This window comes from Rhinolophus sinicus, linkage group LG02 (genome assembly GCF_036562045.2).
Source record: "Rhinolophus sinicus isolate RSC01 linkage group LG02, ASM3656204v1, whole genome shotgun sequence".
Lineage (NCBI taxonomy): Eukaryota > Metazoa > Chordata > Mammalia > Chiroptera > Rhinolophidae > Rhinolophus > Rhinolophus sinicus.
The window spans coordinates 136,824,859-136,846,126 of NC_133752.1; the positions used below are offsets into that span (position 1 = coordinate 136,824,859).

The following is a 21,268-nucleotide window of genomic DNA, read 5'->3' on the forward strand; positions in this document are numbered from 1 at the left end:
TACCAGATTGAACTAAAACCAATCAGAACACTTCTTATGCCAGCTGATGTCCCTTTTCCATAGCTAAGAATGTTATGCCCCTCTATGGAAAAACAAGGCGACCTGAAGTACAGTTTATAGGTTTTGCCTCACCCTTGGGGGCCCTAAAAAGGTGCCACCTTCCACGTTACAATACCAAGCATGGACCACAAGAGGTTGCCTAGTTTGTTTTGTTCTTTTTACAAACTATAGATATATACAGTTGATAACTCAGGATTTCTCATCGATAACACTACTTTACAAATAAATTATAAAGTTTTAAAATTTCATAAACATTTTAATTGATTCTTTTTTCTTTAATTTATTTTCTACATAGATTTCAGGTGTACAATTCTGTATTACATCATCTATAAATCCCATTGTGTGTTCACCACCCAGAGTCAGTTCTCCTTCCATCACCATATGTTTGATCCCCTTTACCCTCATCTCCTACCCCACTCCCTCCTTACCCTCTGGTAACCACTAAACTATTGTCTGTGTCTATGAGTTTTTTGATTGCCCTCTCAATTGAATCCCTTAAGTTCATGGAATGAGGACAACAAATGAGCATTTTTTTTTAATATTTAGAAATATGAACGACTTTGAAAGAATTTCCAGGTGCTTGTGACACTCACAAACACATGATGGAAACCACTTGCAATTCCTAGAGCACTTCCAAAACTGCAACGGGATCATTTTCCAGTTGTGGAATTCAACTCAGTGAAAGCAACAGACAACTTTTCACATGGGAGGTGGATCAGTTACTGCGTTTGTCCTACATGTATTCACATGAAGGCAGATAAAACACGCTTTTATTAATTATTCTCTTCCTCATCCTCTTTATCCCTTTCTCGTACTCTTCATCTTCCTCCTCCACCTTTTTTTTCCTTGGGAAGGTTAGATGGCCCTTTATCCCATCACTTTTCTTTAGAGTATAGTTGGCAATATCCTTCTCATTCCTCTCCTTAAATCATTGCCTTATTATGAGGTGGCTTTTTAATATCACTCAAATTATGCCATGTGTTTTATTTTTCTATCACTGTGTAACAAATTATTACAAGTGTAGCTGTGGGGACAGAGGCAGGAGAGCAGTTTCCAGGCTCTCGGCCTCATGTGGCAAGGGGCTGGCTTGGTTATTAGATGGCCATCAGCTGTGGCTGGTTGGCCATCAGTTGTTACCGGTTAGCCATTAGCGACTAATATAACTGCTGTGGCTACGCTGGCAAAGGGGGTTGTGGGTTGGTTGGCAGAGAAGTGGATGGTGGATTGTGGCTAGCAAGTGCGGTTAGCAAGTGGATTGCAGATTACAGATCATGTTGATCCTACTTCCTGTGTCTCGTCCAGCCACCAGTGAGAGGGGCATGCAGGAATACTCCTCATTGGGGTATTGGAGGATGTTTGCTTTTGTGTCTCAACCAGCCGCCATCGAGAATATGGTGGCATGACTCCCCTATCTATGGCTCCGTTGTTGTTCCTTTTTGGCCTCACCGTATCCTGTGTTCTTGTGTGGGGAGTGGGACCAGAGTCCCTGCATGACAGTAGCAGCTTAAAGCAGCACCCATTTATTAGCTCAGAGTTCTGTAGGTCAGAACCCAGCTCAGTGTGAATGGGTTCTCTGCTCAGGGGATCACAAGGCTGAAATCAAGTTATTAGCCGCTGAGTCCTCATCTGCAAGTAGACATCACTTCCAGGCTCATTGAAGTTGTAGACAGGATTCAGTTCCTTGCGGTTGTAGGACTGAGGACCCAGTTCCTTGATGGCCATTGGCCAGGGCCCTCTCTCAGTTCTTTACAAGGTTGTCTGAATTGCTTCTCACATGACCTTCTGCATCTTCACGTCAAATTCCTTTCATTCTTCAAATCTCTGACTTCCTCTTCTACCACCAGCTGGAGAAAGCACTCTGCTAGGAAAGGTTTCATGGATTAAATCGTATTCACCTGGATAATTTCCTAGTTTAAGGCCAACGCTGCCACAGAATGTTATGAAATCACGTGAGTGAGTGATGACTAATCATATTTATAGGTTCCAGGAATTAGGGTGGGTTATCTTTTTAGGAGCATTTTAGGAATTCTGCAAACTATAACATGTCACCAGCTTTTTGGCTACATCTACAATAGAAATGCCTAGCTTTGTGGATTCAATCTTGGGCAGAGCTCTAAGCAGAAGAGAAAAGAGTCAGATGGGGTATGAAGGTGTTTAGGGGCAGTGTGATCTATCTTCTGGCTTCCCTTAGCGGGTCTCCAATCCTTCATTTGTGATCACAGTGCACTTTGCAATTTCATGAAATTTGTATTTCTCTTTCCCACACATTGTATTTCACCTCTCAGAGCACTTGGAAAATGCAGAGTTCACAGGAGTCACTGGATTTCTTTGTATGTCCCTTCCAACATGTCTTCACAAAGAAGGCATCTAGCCTTTTGGTTTCTTGGGGTCACCTTTAGCTATCCTGACTGTTTTGTTTGCTAGTCCACGTAACACAGCGCATAACAATTTCCCAGTCTTGCCCTAGGTATCTCCACAAGACCCACCTCAGGCAAAGATTTCTTAAGACACAAGAAGCAATAATAAGAAGGGAAAAAATATTGATCAATTGGACTACATTAAAATTAAGAACTTCAGCTCTTCAAAACCATTAAGAGAGTAAAAAGGTAAGCCACAGATAGGAATAAGTTTTAATACATATACAGATAGCTGACAAACTACTCTTATCCGGAATATATAAAGCACTCTTTCCAATTGAAAGGAAAAAGGAAGAGAGCTCAGTAGAAAAATGGGCAAATGTCAGGAGAGATACTTTGCAACAAACGATATCCAAACAGAAAATAAACATATGAAAAGGCATTCAACTTTATTAGTTTTTGGAAAAATGCAGATTAATGTCATAATGCAGATAGCACAGATACCCTCCAAAATGGCTAACATAGAAAGGACAGACAATTTAGAGCAAAGCAGAACTCATACTAAATTGACTAGTGTGTCAATTGTTGCAACTACTTTGGAAATCTGTTTGACAATATCTATTAAAATTGAACATACCCATACCTTATACTCAGCAATTCCATTCCCAAATATATACTCAATAGAAATGCACACATATATCCAACCAATGGTATATATAAGAGCATCAACCACAGTATCATTTTTAACATTCCCAAACTGGAAGCAACCCACATGTCCATCAACAGTAGAGTGGATACAAAAATCATGGTATATTCATACAAGGAAATAATATGCAGGAATGAAAATAAACTATAACTACGCACACAAAAATGGATGAATTTCACATAAACCTAACATTGTGTTAAAAAAAAAAAAGCCAGTCAAAAAAAAAAACCAAAAGAGTACATGCTGTGATTCCTTTTTTATAAAGTTTAAAAACAAGCCAAAGTAGTCTGTGGCTTTAGAAGGGAGAACAATATTTAACCTGGGTGGGGGTAATTGTGAGTGGAAGGGAGCACAGAGAGGCATCTGGGGTGTTGGTCAGATTCCAATTCTTGATCTGTGTACGAATTATATATGTGTGTTCATTTTGTAAAAATTGAGTTGCACCCTTGATTACTTGTGCACTTTCTGTATGCATTTTATACTTTAAAAATCTACGTTATGCAAACCACTTTAGGTATCTAACATCTTTCCTACTCACAAGCATGGATCCATACCTGGTTTGTTCACTACCATATCAGCAGCTCCTAGACAATGCCTAACACAGTGCTGCTTATTGAGTAGCTGACTAAGGAATTTTTAAGAGCGTTTCCTTAATACAATTGATGCTTTTTAAAAATCTCCCTTCATTAGTGGAGTAAGTTACTGTGTTTTACCAAATGTCTTTAAATATTGCAAGGCAGCTGTTTCAGGGAGACCAGCTTGCAGAGGAGGAAACGAGGAGCAAAATGTAACGAGGGAGCTGGAATTTAAGCTCCCAGAGGGCCAGAGCTTTTGTACTGCTCATTCACTGTACCTGACACTGTTCTGATAACTTCACATGCCCAAGTCATTCAACCCTCACAACAACCAATGACGCACCTCACAAATGAGGTAACTGATGAGAAAACAGGTTTGGAGAGGATCAATAACACAAGCAGGGAATAGGACTGCCAGGATTCAAACCCCGAATGAGCTTGATCACAACACTGTGTCATTACCTGTGCACATTAGGCACTTGAAAAATACTGGTGGAAGGAATCCGTAATGATCTCTCCATCATCCCTTATTTTTCTCCCCTCTGCTTCATAGTCATAATTATATACTAATAGTGGGGTCTCAGTGTGGGGGGGGTGGGGGCTGAGGAGCTGGGGGACGGAGCGCAGGAGAGCCTTTCAGCTCAGCCTTCTAGTTTAGAAAGGATCTCAACTAAAGACTTTTGACATCATTCCTAAATAAGCCTATACATGCAGTAACAGTCACTCATATGGCTGCAAGGAGTCATTCATTACAGGACCTTAAATTTGGGTCCCACTCTCTATAGCACATCTTACACAAACATTGCTTATACATGTTGTAATCTTTTGAAAAGCAAGATAATTATACTGCTCTTATTTCAATGCATGTGTTAAAATTACTAGATTTGAGACATAAATGTTAAAAAATGTAGCACAGTGTTTATAACTCTGTTTTGGCATTTCACTTCTGAACATGCCAGGAATATTAAAAAAAGAAAAGAAATGGAAGTAACTCAGGCAATTGGACTTCAGAGAGACCCTGGAGAATGTACAAGAGATTTCTGTGTGCACAGCAGCATTTTATCTCATGCCAACCCCGAGTGTAACTACCGCTACATGGGGAGAGACAAAAGGGGAACCCTCGAGCTAATTTGAATTGCTGAAACCCACAGAAAACTGAAAGCTTCATTTAGTTTCAACGCTTTACCCTGCAAGGCTTGTTACTAGGGAGGCTTTTAAATAGCAACAAAAATGCTTGATTTTACTTTCACTTCCTTCCCCATCTCCAGCCACTGGTGGAGGTTCTCAAGAGGTTTTACTGACAAAGAAACAATAGCAACACCTTCCACTTACACAGGCTTTCCAGCAGTTTACAAAACCTTTCCAAGTTAGTCCCCTTCAGTCCTCTCAAGAGGCCTGTCAACAGCAACTACTACTCCTGTCTGACATTTGGAGTGAATGAGCCCCCCTCCGTGAGTAGAAGTGACTTGTCCCAGGTCTCAGAACTACTAAATAGCCAAGTGTGGGTCCTACCTCCTGCGAAGGGGGGAAGAAACAGTCCATGGACTGAGATCTTTAGTATTACCTTAAAACTACTTTGTTTAGTGGTGCCTTCACTTTCAATTGCCCAGAAAATACAACAACAACAACAAAAACAAAACTTGTTTTTTCAAATTTCAGTTTGGCAATTTTACCATTTTCACCAACTGAAAAAAATGTATATATTTCAATTTCACATGCACTATAAGCCTATGGAACTGTCCGTGTGCACCAGGTAAAAGAATTAATTTTCACTTGTTGCAGACATCAAAAGGGGGAAAACACATTCGGCAGAGGATGAAGACATTATCGTATTTCTAAAGGGAAAGAAATGAATATAACATCAAAGGGAAAATATTTCAAATTTGTAAGGAAAAATATTTTTTCACTGGAAAAATTTCCTCATGCTCTCATTTTTGTCTGGCTTAGCCAACCCGTGGCATTCCAAGCAATCTGTCTCGTAGCACCACAGCTGTGAAATATATGCACTTGAGATTCAGGCAGTTCTAACCCCTCCCCTCAATGTTATTAGCTTCCTCACTTTTCCTGGGTTTCATTGTGGGCATTGACTTGCCATTGGCTCTCACACTGTGCTGTCTAAGCTGTTTCATAATTCTATTTACTGAATAATATTTGAATCGAATAGAAGTTAGCATAATTGGGAAAATGGTACAAATTAGAATGTATAATCACAAAACCATGTCGCCCTGTTTGAACAATTTATTATGTACAGGCTATCCTAGGAGAATGGGCTGGTTTAAGTAAACTTTACAGTTGGCCCTCAAACAACATGGGGGTCAGGGGTGATGACCCCCTGCACAGTTGAAAATCCATGGGTAACTTTTGACTCCCCCAAAACTTAACTAATAGCATACTATTCACTGGAAATGTTACCAATGACATAAATCATTGATATACTATATTCTTACAGTAAAGTAAACCCCAGAAAAGAAAATGTTTTTAAGAAAATCATAAGAGAAAATACCTTTACAATATTTATTGAAAAAAAATCCGCCTACAATTGGACTTGTGCCATTCAAACCCATGTTATTTTAGGGTCAACTAACTATACAGACTTTATATCAGAAATTTGCATCTACTACATTGGGAGTCCAAAAACTTTTTTTTTTTCTTTTTTTGTAAATAACTAGATAGCTGATATCTTAAGCTTTGCAAGCTGTACTGTCTCTATCTTGACTACTCACCTCTGCCATTCCAGGAGAAGCAGCTATAGACAGTAGACAATGTATAAATAAATAGATGTGGTTGTGTTTTAACAAAACATTATAGTGGTCCCCTCTTATCCACAAGGAATATATTACAAGACTCCCAGTGAATGCCTGAACTCACGAATAGTACCAAACCTTACATATACTATGTTTTTTCCTATACATACATGCGCTTTACAGCTTCTCTTTGGCATATCTGAATTGCCAGCATCACCACTCTTACACTTTGGGACCATTATTAAGTAAAATAAAGGTGACTTGAACACAAGCACTGCAATACCGTGACAGTCGATCTGATACCGGAGACAGCTATTAAGTGACTAACAGGAGGGGAGTGGATACAGCGTGGAGACAGACACTGGACAAAGGGGTAATTCATGTCCTGGGCAGGACAGACCAGGATGGCAGGAGATTTCATCAGAATGCTACTCAGAACCGCACACAATTTAAAACTTATGAATTGTTTATTTCTGGAATTTTCCATTTAATATTTTGGACTGCCATGGTTGACTGTGGGCAACTAAAACTGAGGAAAGGGAAACCTTGGACAAGGGGGGAACAGCTGTAAAGGTAACTGTTCCACGTGTCTACCCATAGAGATACAGAGCATGGCCTTTGGGGCTGGACTGACCTTGTTTCAAATCTTAGCTATGTCACTTAGTGGCTGTGACTTTGGATAAATCACCACTTAGAGATTGTCTCTATGTAAAATGGATATCTGCCTCCTGGCATGATGTCAGGAATAGAAGAGATATTACACTTAAATACCTAGCGCAATGGCAGCACCAATTTACTCAACAACTATTAGTCACTTTGCTATTATAATTGTCATCATCATCATCATCATCATCATCATTCCAGAAGGACAGGAAACCAGAAACTGCATCTTCTGACAATTTAGAAGATAAAAGCAAGAAAGACTTTTTGTATGGAAAACTCATCATAAGGATTCATTTTAAAAGCAGCTGGTGTTATGATTATACACGGGGATCCAATTTATTTACATGAATTGGGATGAGCCTAAAGAGACATCTTTTCAGTAATTCACGTCCCTAGGAATTTGGTTCAACTGTGAAACAGGATTTATCCTGGAGAATATACATCTATAGGAAAGAAGCTAGAATTCTGGAAAAACTTGGTGATGCTTCTACATTAAAAACAAATATAGGAGACCTTGTGTGACTTGGATAAAGCCTGTAATGTATTAGCAGTTCCAGGAAAAGCAGAAGACAGATTTGTAACTGAGAAATACAAAAATGAAATAATGTTATGCCAAAGAAGAAAGTTTTGAGTTAATCAGCTGCCAAGTGCTTTTTCATTTGGGACAGACAAGGTTTATAGCAGGCAGCAGGAACAACCAAAGATTTGATATACATAAATCTCATAAAATGATCGGCATATATTCTGCACTGCAGCGGGCATCTACCACTTTTTGTGTTCGGCATCATTTATTGCAGAGAACTCCCCCTCCCCAATTCCATGGGATTCTCTTGAGCCTGTGAATCCAGGGACCCTGAGCTCCTTACCACAGGGGTGGACATGTGTTCCAGGGTGATCAATCAGAATGTTCTGTGAGTATTTCCTAGGCCACAGTGATTGATCCAGAGGAAGACACATGACTCAAGCCTGGCCAATCAGGTTTTCAGAGGGGATTGATACAGATGCTGAAAGTTAGTCTCTTCTTTGGTGATTGCTGGCTTGTCAGCACCATATAAGCCTGTAGCTGCCTGGAGCCTTGTTGTTACCATAAGGAATGAGATGAAGAATTAGGCCCAAACTTATACAAGAAGAGTCAAAAGAGAGGAAGGAGAAAGGGAAAGAGGCACGGAGACAGAGAGAGATGTTCCTGGTGATATTGTTTGATTGCTTGCACCTCTTGATTCAGTCATGCCTAAACCTGCCACTTCTTAGGACTTTTCAATGATGTGAACCGATAGGTTACTTTTTTGCTACTTTTGCTATTTTCAGTCTGAACTGGATTTTTTTTTTCCCATTTACAACCAAAAGAGTCAATTAAGAAAAGTTTAAAAGAAATGAAGAATCTAACCAAATGGTAAAGGTAATTTGTGGCAAACTAAATGGAAGTACGTAATTCAGTTTACCCCAAAAAAGGTAAGAAATGTTTGAAGATGTTACAAGAGATTTGAGTAGAGGTGTAATTTGGGATTCAAATGACCAGGGGACACAGTCTGCTAAATCAATCTCAACTAAAGGACAGGAGCTTGGCTCCCCTATGGACATGGCAGATGGAACAATATTCAGTGTCTTCATCTGTGGCATGGATAGACTCATTCTAGAAGTTCGTAGTCCAATGATTACAAATCCTGGTCTCCAACATCTGATAAATGAGTATCTATATCACAGCCCCATGTCTGTCAACCCAGTAACCTCAGCACAACTGACAATGGTCATGAAGTAAATTGGACCCATAGTATTAACACTGTTTATTAATAGGTTTAGGCATAAAAGTTACAATTTGTGTGTTTAAAGTGTGAGCAACGTTTAAGAAAATCTGGCATAGTATTACAAAATCAAAAAGTTTAGCTTCATAATTTCAACTTGAAATTTGTACTTAATTTTATTCTCATCTTAAGTTTCAAAGTTCTGATAATGTCATAATGTTTATAAACAGTCTTTGGATGTTTTGATTCATTATGTTTTTAAGGGTGAATTTTTAGATTCACAAGTAATTTGATTTTGCTTGCTGAGGGTTAAGTCAGCCTCGTCAGGCATCTGAGTTGCTTGATATATTCAATTATAAATGTTTTTAAACACTTTGGGAAACTTAATTGATGGTTTATTAATATGAATAATCGTATAGAGGATTTTAATCTGCTAAAATTGAATTAATCAAGTAAGTGGAAGGGTGGTTTTAAATTTAATAAAAAATAGTTGGTTTATAAGTAAAATCAGAATTGCAAAGTGAATTTAAAGACCTAAGAAAATTTGTAGTTTTTAATTTGTAGTTTAAGTTAATTAAATATTATTTCTATATTCAAATCTGTACACAAAACCCTCGCTTTCCAAACATTGAAAAAATACATCAACATACATGATAAGGGAAATCATTATGGATGCGAAAGCCCAAGATACAACAGCACTTCCTGTAGAGAATGAGAAACATGAGGCCTTTATTGGGCCTGAGATAAGACAACTACATAAAAATATTCATCGTAAACAATGACGAACCTACTGGACCCACTACCAGGAACTAAAATAAAAGCTAAGAATCAACAGCTGAGGTGGTAATAACCAAACATTTATTAATTCACTTATTTATTATTTTATTCAACAAATATTTAGTAAATATGTATTACATATAAGGCTCTGTTCTAGGAATTCTAAGATATAGAATACAAAAAGGGAAATGTGGATTATAGTTTGGGTGTGAAAAAGACAAAAAGAGAGTAAATAAAGGAATTGGAAATGAAGGAGAGATTCCAGCAGAAGATTGCTTTGGTAGAGGAAAGACCAGGCTGTCTTGTCTCAGATTCTTTAGCTTTGCCTGATGTCAGTAAGCATGGGAAATAAAGAGCAGGAGCATCTTGAAACATCCACAGAAGGAAAAGAAAAGAAAACAAAGTAAAAAGAGAAGAAAATGAGAATAACATTCAGTTATAACAGACTCCAGACACAAAACGAGACAGGCTGGAGGGGAAACTAATAGAGCCCGAGACAGGTGGAGGGGGGCTGTTCAAATGAAGTCTTACAGGACTAATTAAAGTAACAACAAATACGGGTAAAGCACAGCATAAAGTAGGAACAGGCAGTACAAATAACAAGATGGAAAAAAAAAACTCGGAAGGGCTAAATCTGTGAGATTCTGAGAAGAAAATCTGGATATGAGTTGAGACACAAGACACAAGACTGAACATCAGGACGCCTTGTTCCAAAGGACTGGGGTTGGACGCTTTGTATTGATCGGAGAGAAAGGGAGACACATGGTACAGTCACAGCTCAGGAAGAGAAGCATATAATGATGCTGTAGAAAAATAAGTCTGAGCTTGGTTCTGAGCTCGTACTGCCCATTAAAGTACAAGCCTTTGGAAGCCCCGCTGATGATACCTCTGGCCATGCCCTTCCATGACCCATAGGCAGACAGCCAGAAAAAATGGAATAAGTAATGTAAATGATTATTGGGGTAAGGGAGGGAATTTTGTTCTGATTATTTAAAAAATATTCTTAGCACGTAAATTAAATATATTCATTCCAGAAAAATAAGGAAAGACAGATGATCAAATCAATGAGAAAAGAAAAATCATCACCCGAGTAGTGATATTTCCGAGAAAGAAAGGGCCACTGACTTTTCTAATTAGTTATTCAAAGTTTTCTGCAGGAATTGCCAACCCACCCCTACACTGCCCTGAAAGTTGGTGGTGATGGTCCATACAAAGGAAAGGTAGGAAACAAGATTGCCAAGTTCCAATCAAGGAAAAAAGCTTTCACTCAGCTAATCTAAAATATTCCCTTCAAGTACCTGCAGAGATAAGGTGGCAAGATCTGCAAAGGTTTTATCTCAAGTATTCATCAAACTACTGATAAGAACATGGAAGTAAGAGAAAAACCCAAGGCCAGTGAAAGAACCATCTTAAAGGACTGGAGAGAACAGTGGCAAGTGCTCACACATGGCTGAGCACAGTGCCTATTCCCACCAGCCAGATTGGAAAATTTCCTAATTCATGGATCATTGGATAGAGTGCTCAGACGGGTCTGGCCTCAGTACTAGGGCAAAGTTAGCCCTAAATACTACTCTGGTCCTGCTTAACAAATGTCCTGAAAGAATCAAACTGTTTCCAAGTAACCTAGCTGCATCCCAAAGCAAAGCACAATAATTAACAGACAAGGATATTAAAACCACTATTATAGCTATATTTTTTGTATTTAAAAAGTTAAGACATGAAAGATATGAAAAAACACAAATCAAACTTCTAGAAATGAAAAAGTAATGTTTGAGATGAAAAGTACATGGAAGAAAAGATCAGTGAACATGAAAACATTGCAATAGAAGCTATCCAAAATGAAATACATAAAAATATTACATGGAGAGTAGAATAATGTCTCTGCAGGGTAGAGTGTGATAAGTTAAAGATGTATACTGTAAATCATAGATACACCGGCAGTGCGGAAAAAAATGTATACATATTTTAAGAGATGTTAGCTATGCTCAAGCAGTAGTTTGCCGTAATCAGAAGTGTCTGGATGCTGATGGTAACCACTTTGAGCACCTCTTGTAATTGCAGAAGTCAAACGTGACTGTATTCATCTTTTGTTATTGGTACATATTGAGTATTACAGTTTTAATAGAGTTTTTTCCTTTCTTAAAATGTGTATACACTTTTTTTTGGCACCCTCTGTATATAAGGAAATCCTATCATCTAGTAGCAAAACACAAACAATCTAATTTGGAAATGGGCAAAGGACTTGAATAGACATTTCTCCAAAGAAGGCATACAAATGGTCAACAGGTATATGAAAAGATGCTCAACATCATCAATCATCAGGGAAATGCAAATCAAATCCACAGTGAAATATTACTTCACACCTGTCAGAAAGGCTATTATAAAAAAAAAATAAGACAACACGTGTTGGTGAGGATGTGGAGAAATTGAGACCTTTGTACATTGTTGGTAGGAGTGTAAAATGATACAGCCACTATGGAAAACAGTATGGAGTTTTCTCAAAAAATTGAAAATTGAACTACCATATGATTCAGCAATCCCACTTTTGGGCACATATTCAAGTTAATTGAAACCAGAATTTAGAAGAGGTAGCTTCATTTCTATGTTCATTGCAGTATTATTCACATTAGCCAAGATATGGAAACAATCTAAAGTCCATTGACAAATGAATGGATAAAGAAAATGTATAGACATACTATGGAATGTTATTCAACCTTGAAAAAGAAAATCCTCCTATATGCAATGACATGGATGAACCTGGAAGACATTATGCTAAATGAAATGAGCCAGTCACAAGAGAACAAATGCTGCATGATTCTACATATATAAAGTACCTATGATAGTCAGACTCACAGACACAGAGTAGATGGTGGTTGCCAGGGGCTTTGGGGGATGGAAAATGGGGAGTTGCTGCTCAATGGTATAAAGTTTCAGTTATGTAAGACAAATAAGTTCTAGAGATTTGCTATACAACATTGTGCCCAGTTAATAATACTGTATTGTTCGCTTAAAACTTTTGTTAAAAGGGAAGATGTCATGTGTTCTTACCATAATAATTTGAGAAAAGAAAGGGAAAAAATGATATGACCTGAATAGACCTATATCTATTAAAGAAATTAGATTATTAAATGAAAATCTTTCTTCAAAGAAAACTCCAGGCTCAGATGCTTCAGTGGAGAATTCTATCAAACTTACACAAACTCTCCCAAGATAACTGAAGAGAAGGGAATACTTCCCATCTCCTTCTATGTGGCCAACATTACGCTCATATCAAAACTAGACAAAGAGATGAAAAGAAAAGAAAACTACAGATCAATATAAACATAGATGCAAAACTTCAAGACAATGTTTTAAGAAATCAAACCCAACAATACATAGAAAGGGTAATACACAGTGACTAAGAGGGTTTATCTGAAGAATGCAAGATTGGCTTAACGTTCAAAAATCAATGTAATTCATCATATTAACAAAGTAAAAAGAAAAACCGTCTGATGATATCAGTAGATTTGGAAAAAGCATTTGACACAATCTAACAGCCATTCCTTATGAAAACTCTCACCAAATGAATAGACGGGAACTCCCTCAATCTGATAAAGGGTATATACAAAAAACAAAACAAAACAAAACAAAAACTGTAGCTAATACCATGTGTAATGGTGAAAGACTGAATGCTTTCCTTCTAAAATCAGGAACAAGACAGGGAGGTCCATTCTAACCACTTATATTCAACACTATAGTAGAGGTTCCAGACAGTGCAATCAGACAACAAAACAAAATGAAGAAGTAAAATTGTCTTTACATGCCAACAATATGATTGTCTATTTAGAAAAACTGATGGCACCTATTAAAAAACTAGAACTAATAAATGAGTTTAGCAAGGTTACAGAATCCATGAGCAATATTCACAAATCAATTTTATTTATTATATGTTATCGACAAATATTTAGAAATGTAATAACATTTACAATAGGATCGAAATATGAAACACTTTGGAATAAATCTAGCAAATATATATATATAAGACTTATTCACTGAAAATAACATACTACTGAGAAAAATTAAAGAAGACCTAAATAAATGGGAGAGATGTACCTTGTTGATGGGTCAGAAGACTCCATATTTTTAAGATGTCAATTCTTTCTCAGTTCATCTACAGATTCAGTGCAATCCAAACCAAAATCCCAAGAGAGTTTGGGGTAGAAATTGACAAGCTTAAATTTACATGGAAATGCATAGGATCTATAATAGCCCAAAAAAACTTTAAAAAGAAGAACAAAATTGGAGAACTAACCCTACTGTTATCAAGTGCTATGGACTGTATTTTATCCCCCCAAAATTTATATGTTGAAACCCTAACCCCCAATGTGATGGTATTTGGAGACGAGGCCTTTGGGAGGTAATTAGGTTGAGATGATGTTGTGAGGGTACAAACCAGGAAGAGAGCTCTGAGCAGAACCTGAACATGCTGGCACCTTGATCTCAAATGTTCAGCCTCCAGAACAGTGAGAAAATAAATTTCTGTTGTGTAAGCCTTCCAGACTATGGCATTTTGTTATGGCAGCCCAAGCAGATTAACACATCGAGACTTATTATACTCGTAAGACTAATCAAGATAGTGTGTTATTAGAATAAAATAAATAGATCAGTGGAACAGAACAAAGAGTCCATAAATATACCTACATATATTTCAACATCTGATATTTGGCAGGTAATTCAGTGAAGAATGAATGGTTGTTGTTTTTTTCAACTAATTGTGCTGAAAAATTAAATATACACATGAAAAAAAATAATTTTCTTCCACACATCTCATCATATCACCATAAGGATAAACTCAAAATTGATCATAGACCTAAATATAAAACATAAAACTGAAAAACACGAGAAAATCTTCATCCTATAGGTTATACAAAGATTTTGTAAACACAACACCAAAAGCATGACATATAAAAGGAAAAAACATAAAGATTGAGCTTCATCAAAATTAAAAATGCCTGTTCTTCAGAAGACACTGTGAAGAGAATAAAAAGAGAAGCCACAGATTGGGAGAAAATATTTGTAAATCATATATTTGATAAAGGCTTTGTATCCAAAATATATAAAGAATTCTCAAATTTCAATAAGAAAACAACCCAATTAAAAAATATGTATATCCAAAATATTGGAACAGGCACGTTTCCAATGAAGATTTGCAGACAACAAATAAAAAGTGAGAAGATGCTCAATATCAATAGTCGCCAGGTTAAATGCAAATTCAAACCACAATAAGATATCACTACAAACCTATTAGAATGTCTTTAGAAAGACTGATTCTGCTAAGACCAAAATGTGGTGCAGCTGGAACTCTCATACTACACTGCGGGTGGGAAGTAGAACCCCTTGGAAAACAGTTTGGCAGTTTCTTAAAAATTAAAACATATGCCTATCATATAATCCAGCCACTCTACTTCTACACATTTATCCAAGAGAAATGTAATCTCACGTCCATACAAAGACTTGTACAAAAATGTTTACATAGCTCTATTTGCAAATGTCAAAAACCGGGTGTGGGGGGGAAATCAACAAATTTCCATCAACAGGTGAGTTTGTTCACTGTTGTTTATCCACACAGGAAATAAACTATTGATCCAAACTATAATGTGGATGAATCTCAGTCTAATTATGCTTATGAAAGAAGTCAGACAAACAAGTACATACTGTAAAATTTCATCTAAGACTTTATAAAATTCTAAGTGCAAATTATTCTCACAGAAAGCAGAACAGTTGTTGCCTCCACCTCTACGTCTCTCTCCAAACCTCCATTCCAGTATGCTATTGTTTTTACATTTATTCTGTAACTACAATTACTTTTTCATGCACTGTCTATAAATTCATTTTTTAAACTGAAAACTAAAATGTAGTATTCACAATAATATCTGTATAGAAATATCATTCACTGCAGAGACAACTAATGCCACTGAGCCTGTAGAAGAGATGTAACTCATCAATAAACCTTTGCTATTGGAAGTAGAAAATAACTTTAAAGTTTGGAGAGAGTTAGGATAGGTTATAATGACCTAATATACCTTTGCCTTGACACAAGATCACCCAGCTTCTTTTTTTGATTTATTTTATTTTATTTTTTTAATTTATTTTTTATTTTTCAATTACAGTTGACATTCACTATTATTTTATATTAGTTTCAGGTGTACAGCATAGTGGTTAGACATTTATATAATTTATGAAGTGATCCCTCCTAATTAGTCTAGTACCCACCTGTCACTATACATAGTTATTACGATATTATTGACTATTCCCTGTGCTACAATTTACATCCCTGTGGCTATTTTGTAATTATCAATTTGCACTTTCCAATCCCTTCACCTTTTTCACCCAGCTCCCCAACCTCCCTCCCATTTGGCAACCATCAGTTTGTTGTCTGTCGCTATGAGTCTATTTCTGTTTTGTTTTCTCGTTTATGCTGTTCTTTAGATTCTACATATAAGTGAGGTCATATGGTATTTATCTTTCTCAGTCTGACTTATTTCACTTAGCATAATACCCTCTAGGTCATCAATATTGTCACAAATGGTAAGATTTCATTTTTTAACGGCCGAGTAATATTCCTTTGCATATATGTACCACATCATCTTTATCCAATTGTCTATTGATGGGCACTTAGGTTGCTTCCAGCTTCTCAGTCATTCCATTTGTTAGAAGAAATCTATGTTCTCCCAAAAGAGATTCTTCACAGAGCCTCTGACTACCTGTTCTAATTTGAACTGATGGCTTTCTAGGCCTGCCGCAAAGCTCTTACCCTGGAATCACTTTTCACTACAGTCCTGGGTTATAGCCACAGTTTCTTGGAGCCTGTTACTTCCTCTGACTTGGATTCTCTTTTGTTTTGCTTGAGTAATTCTTTCAGAAATAGTCTGTGGGTGGTAAAAGATCTGAGTTCTTACATGTTTGAAAATGCCTCACTCTTGATTGATAGTTTGGCTAGGTAGAGAATTTTAGTTTCAAAAACATTTTCCCTCAATAGTTTGCAAGCATGCTTCTTGTTTGCTTCGGTTCTTTTTCCCTATTACCTAGAGTTGTTGATTATCTTATGTCAACTGGATCCTCATTTCTTTTTGAATGACCTATTCTTCTTTTTTAAAATATTTTTATTAAAATAAAGCTAACATACAATATTATATTAGTTTTAGGGTTACATGATAGTTGTTCAACATTGTATACCTAAAGTAGTGATCACTGTGATAAGACCAGCAACCATCTGACACTGTCCCTGCTATCACAGTATTGTTGACTATATTCCCTATGCTGTACATTACATCCCTGTGACTTACTTGTTGTATACCTGGAAATTTGAACCTCTTATTCCCCTTCACTTTTCCCTGCCTTTTTAAATTTTCAATTTCAGTTGACATTCAATTTTTGTATATTGATTTCAGGTGTACAGCATAGTTGTTAGACATTTATGTAACTTAAGAAGTGACCCCCCCCCGACTAGTCTAGGACCTACCAGGCACTATACATAGTTATTACCATGTTATTAATTATATTCCGTAGGGTTTATTTTACATCCCCATGACTATTTTGTAACTGCCAATTTGTACTTCTTTTTTAAAATTAGTTTCAGGTGTACAAAACAATGTAATAGTTAGACATTTATCATTTATATCCCTCACACAGTGATAACCTCCTGCCCCCTGTCTACTACCCCTCTGATATCGCATACAGCCATCACATTTCCACTGTCTCTATTCCTAATGCTGTACTCCACTTCTTGTGACTATATATATATATATGTAAAATTATAGTTGACATTATTGTTCAGCTTCAGCTTCAGGTGTACAGTACAGTGATCAGGCATCTCCATCATCCCTGAGGTGGTCTCTCTAATGAGACAAGTGTCCAAAGTGTCCATCGGATACCCTACAAAATGTTTACAAAGTTATTAATTACATTCCCCAACCTGACTTTCATATCCCCATGGCAATCTTGTGGTTACTGATTGTGCTTTCTAATCCCCTCACCTCCTCCCTCATCCCACCCCACCCCTTATCTAGCAGCCCTCAGCTGTTCCTGTATATCTCTGAGGCTGTTTGTGATTAGTTCATTCATCTAGTCTTTTCTTTAGATTCCACATATAAGTGAGATCATATGGTATTTGTCTTTCCCTGTCTGACTTCTTTCACTTCATGTAATGTTCTCTAAGTCCATCCATATTGTTGCAAATTGTAATATTTCCTTCTTCTTTATGGCTGCGTAACACTCCATTGTATAAATGTACCACAGTTTCTTAATCCAGTTGTCTACCAATGGGCATTTCAGTTGTTTCCATGTCTTGGCTGTTGTGTATAGTGCTACAATAAACATAGGAGTGCATAAAGTTTTTCGAATTAGAGTTTTGGATTTCTCTGGATAGATACCTACGAGTGGAATTGCCTATTCTTTTAGCTTTTAGAATCTTCCCTTTATTCACGATGTCTAAAATATCACAAGAACATGTCTTGGGGTAGGTTTGTTCATTCATCCTCTTCCACATTCTCTAGGCCCTTATAATTTGAAGTCCTATTTCTTCACATCTAGAAATTCTCTCCACTTCTTATCTGTTTTGCCTGTCTTCTTATTCTAAATATCATTTTTGATGTTAGAACTTTTGGACTATAATGTTGTAATTTCCCTCTCACCCCTATTTTCTACCCCTTTAGCTTTTTGCTTTATGATTAAAGAGATTTCTTCCATGTTTAAATTTTTTCTTCCATTGAATTTTTAACTTGACAATTATTTTCTCATTTTAAGAGCACTTTTTGGTGTTAATTGTTCTTTTTTTTTTAGCAACTTATTTTTGCTTTACAGATGCTTTTTTTTTTATTTCTTTCTATGAGGAAATTAATAGAATTACTTTAAAGATACACTCTGTTTCCTGAATTATCTGTTTCCTTCAGGGTCAGTTTATTTATTTCCACCTGCCTTTTGTCCTTATTTTTCCTTGGATTTTTATGATCCTTGGTGATCGACTTGTATTTATAACTGAAGCAGACCAGTTTACTTAATACAGGTAACTTTCTTTGCCTAGGTCTCACCTTCTATCCAGATGGATGGGCCTTTTGACTGGCAGGCTTTGCTTTAGACCTTGAGAAAAGAGGAGGAAGTAGGAGACCTCCTCACCTCTCCCACTTCCCAGCCAAAGTGATGAACATTTTACTCAACGTGGGCATGATCTCTACATGCGCTCCTTTGCGTGCACGCTGTTCTCAATTATTGTAAGGATTTGTCCCTGGTTTTAGCCTGAGTGTGTGACACAGGGAAAGGGAATGTGGACTATGACTCATAGTTACCCCACAGACGATTGCTTTCCAACTTCCCTCTCGTACTCCGAGTTTTGAGCCTTTCTGTGGGTCTGCTGCCAGGAAAAATAGCTTCGGCCCCTACTGCAGCCTTCTCCTGTGAATGTGATTTAATCTGTTAATACAATTCCAAGCATTTTTTACTTTCAAGAAATTTATCTATATCTCTAGTTCCCGGATTCCCCCTCCCTTGCACCCAATACTGCCATTAATTTATTGTTCTCTGTTCCTCTTTACTGACATTTCTACGGGATTTGGGAGCAGAAAGGAGGCGATGTATGTGCTCTGTCTGCTTTTTGAACAGGAATTTTCATTGTGTCTTTGGACATGTTTGTGATTTTTTTTTCTTCTTATTTTGAGGCAAAACACTCCTTATAACTTCCACTGAGGGCGATAGGACCATACAAATAAGGCTTCTACTTATCAGCTCTCCAAATATTTGAAACTAGTTTTATATCCTCCTATCCTCTCTAGCTCAAATATTTCTGCTTCCACTAACTATGACTCATTGAACTTTTAGTCTTCTTATCATGCTGATCATTTTCTTCTCAACTTCCTTCACAGCTCTAAAAGAATTCAACACAATGTTAGGGTACAACTGCTGGGAGCTATTTCATAGTAATGGAGTCCTTCCTACCACATCATGCAGTCACATGTCCAGTTATCTTGCTTCCTTGCCCTAGACACATAAAATGAATGTTATATCACCAGCAACTGCTGGGAAGACTTTGTATACTGTTGATATATTTAAAAGCCATAAAACTATGGGACGATAGCAAGAGGAATTTGCATCCAAGAATTTCCAGGCTCTCTAGCACAGTTTCTAACTTGTATGCAATTACTTTGTCCCTTAAATAAAGGTCATTTTAAAACTCTTAACTTCCGTAAGTTTGTAAAAAGTGGTACTATGTGCTGAGAAAAATATTTGGGATAAGTTATTCCTAAATTCATTGAATCATGCAACTAAACACTATATATTTTTTTTCCCAAGTATTTGAAATGCAACTTTAAAACCCCACTTCTCATTAGCAAAATTTTTATAAAATCACTACTAATTAAAATATGTAAATTAAAATCAATAAAAACAAAACAAAGACAAACATTATACCAATCTAAAACATCACAGCTATGGTGGCATCCCTTTATGGCAGACAGAGTTTTAAAATTCAAATAAAATGTGTCTGACAAAATTACATAGTACAGTTCTCAGCTAGCACAAACATTGTTCTGATATGTGTACCTTCTCTGGAATAGCCCCTGTCCCCAGTTTATTTAAAAACTATAAAAAAAAAAATGGTTTCTGAGTATATTAACATATAGGGAAAGATTTATAAATCAGATGTATTAAAAGACCAAAACATTTTACAGGAATTTTACAGAAGTTTTCCAAATCAATCTATCTCTTTGTTTGTTAAAAATAATTATTTAAGAAACCACTATGTGCAAGACACTAGTGATTCAAGGATGCAGTAGAAAGACCTGCAGTCTCTACTTTCATGGAGCTTACTTGGGTGAAAGATATTCAAATATGTTCAAGCACCTTTTTGTACAACTTTGATTATGGAAGATAGATTCCGATGTACATGAAATGATGCCACCAACCTCTAGAAAGCAAGAAGCCTAGCACCTTTTCCATTCTCTGGGCCAAATAGACTATGTTAGCAACACTTGTGGAATGTTGACTAGGAGGAATCAGAGCTGAAAAGTTGGCTGGAAGTTAAGAAGCCATCTCAGGAAAAAATTCATTTGTTATCCCAACCTTGCTTTATCTGATCTATGGGAATTTAGAGAGAAGGTGTGTGGCAGTGCCTGGCATACCTGCTATTGGTGGGCCTGTGGGATCTCCTCTCTTAACTAGTGGATCCCCTATAAACCTCATAAAACACATGCTCTTACCCTGGACAGCTATTTTTAGTTCTCCATGGAAGCCATCCTCTTTCACACTTCCTTTTCTTTGCCTGAAATGCCCTTGCTCTGCAGTCACCTGGTGTCTTCCTACTCAGGTTTCAAGGCCCAGCTCAAACATCGCTTCCTCTGAAAAGCCTTCGCGGACCCCCAGGCTGGTCCCCCAGGCTGGTTAGTCAGCTCGGTGGACTTGTAGCAACAACTGTGAGAAAAGACAGAGCAGGAAATGGATCTCAGTCCTCGGTTTTACCAGATGTGGAGTTACGTAAACCTTCTGAACATTAGTTTTTCCCATCTAAAAAAATACAGACACTTGCCTTCCAGGACTGCTTTGAGGATTGTGAAGGAAAAGTCCCTAAACAGAGAACTTGGCACACAGACTGCATTCAATAAATACTGCTTTCTGT

At 37.1% G+C, this 21,268-nt stretch overlaps 1 long non-coding RNA gene across 1 annotated transcript; it reads right to left on the reverse strand.

Annotated features, from left to right (window-relative positions):
• Positions 1-15,731: 15,731 nt before the first annotated feature.
• On the reverse strand, positions 15,732-21,055 carry LOC141568584 (uncharacterized). Its single transcript, XR_012491742.1, has 3 exons — positions 20,853-21,055; positions 18,948-19,053; positions 15,732-17,538 (listed from the first exon to the last, which is right to left on the reverse strand). It is a non-coding gene; the product is annotated as an uncharacterized LOC141568584 (long non-coding RNA).
• Between the last annotated feature and the right edge of the window lie 213 nt (positions 21,056-21,268).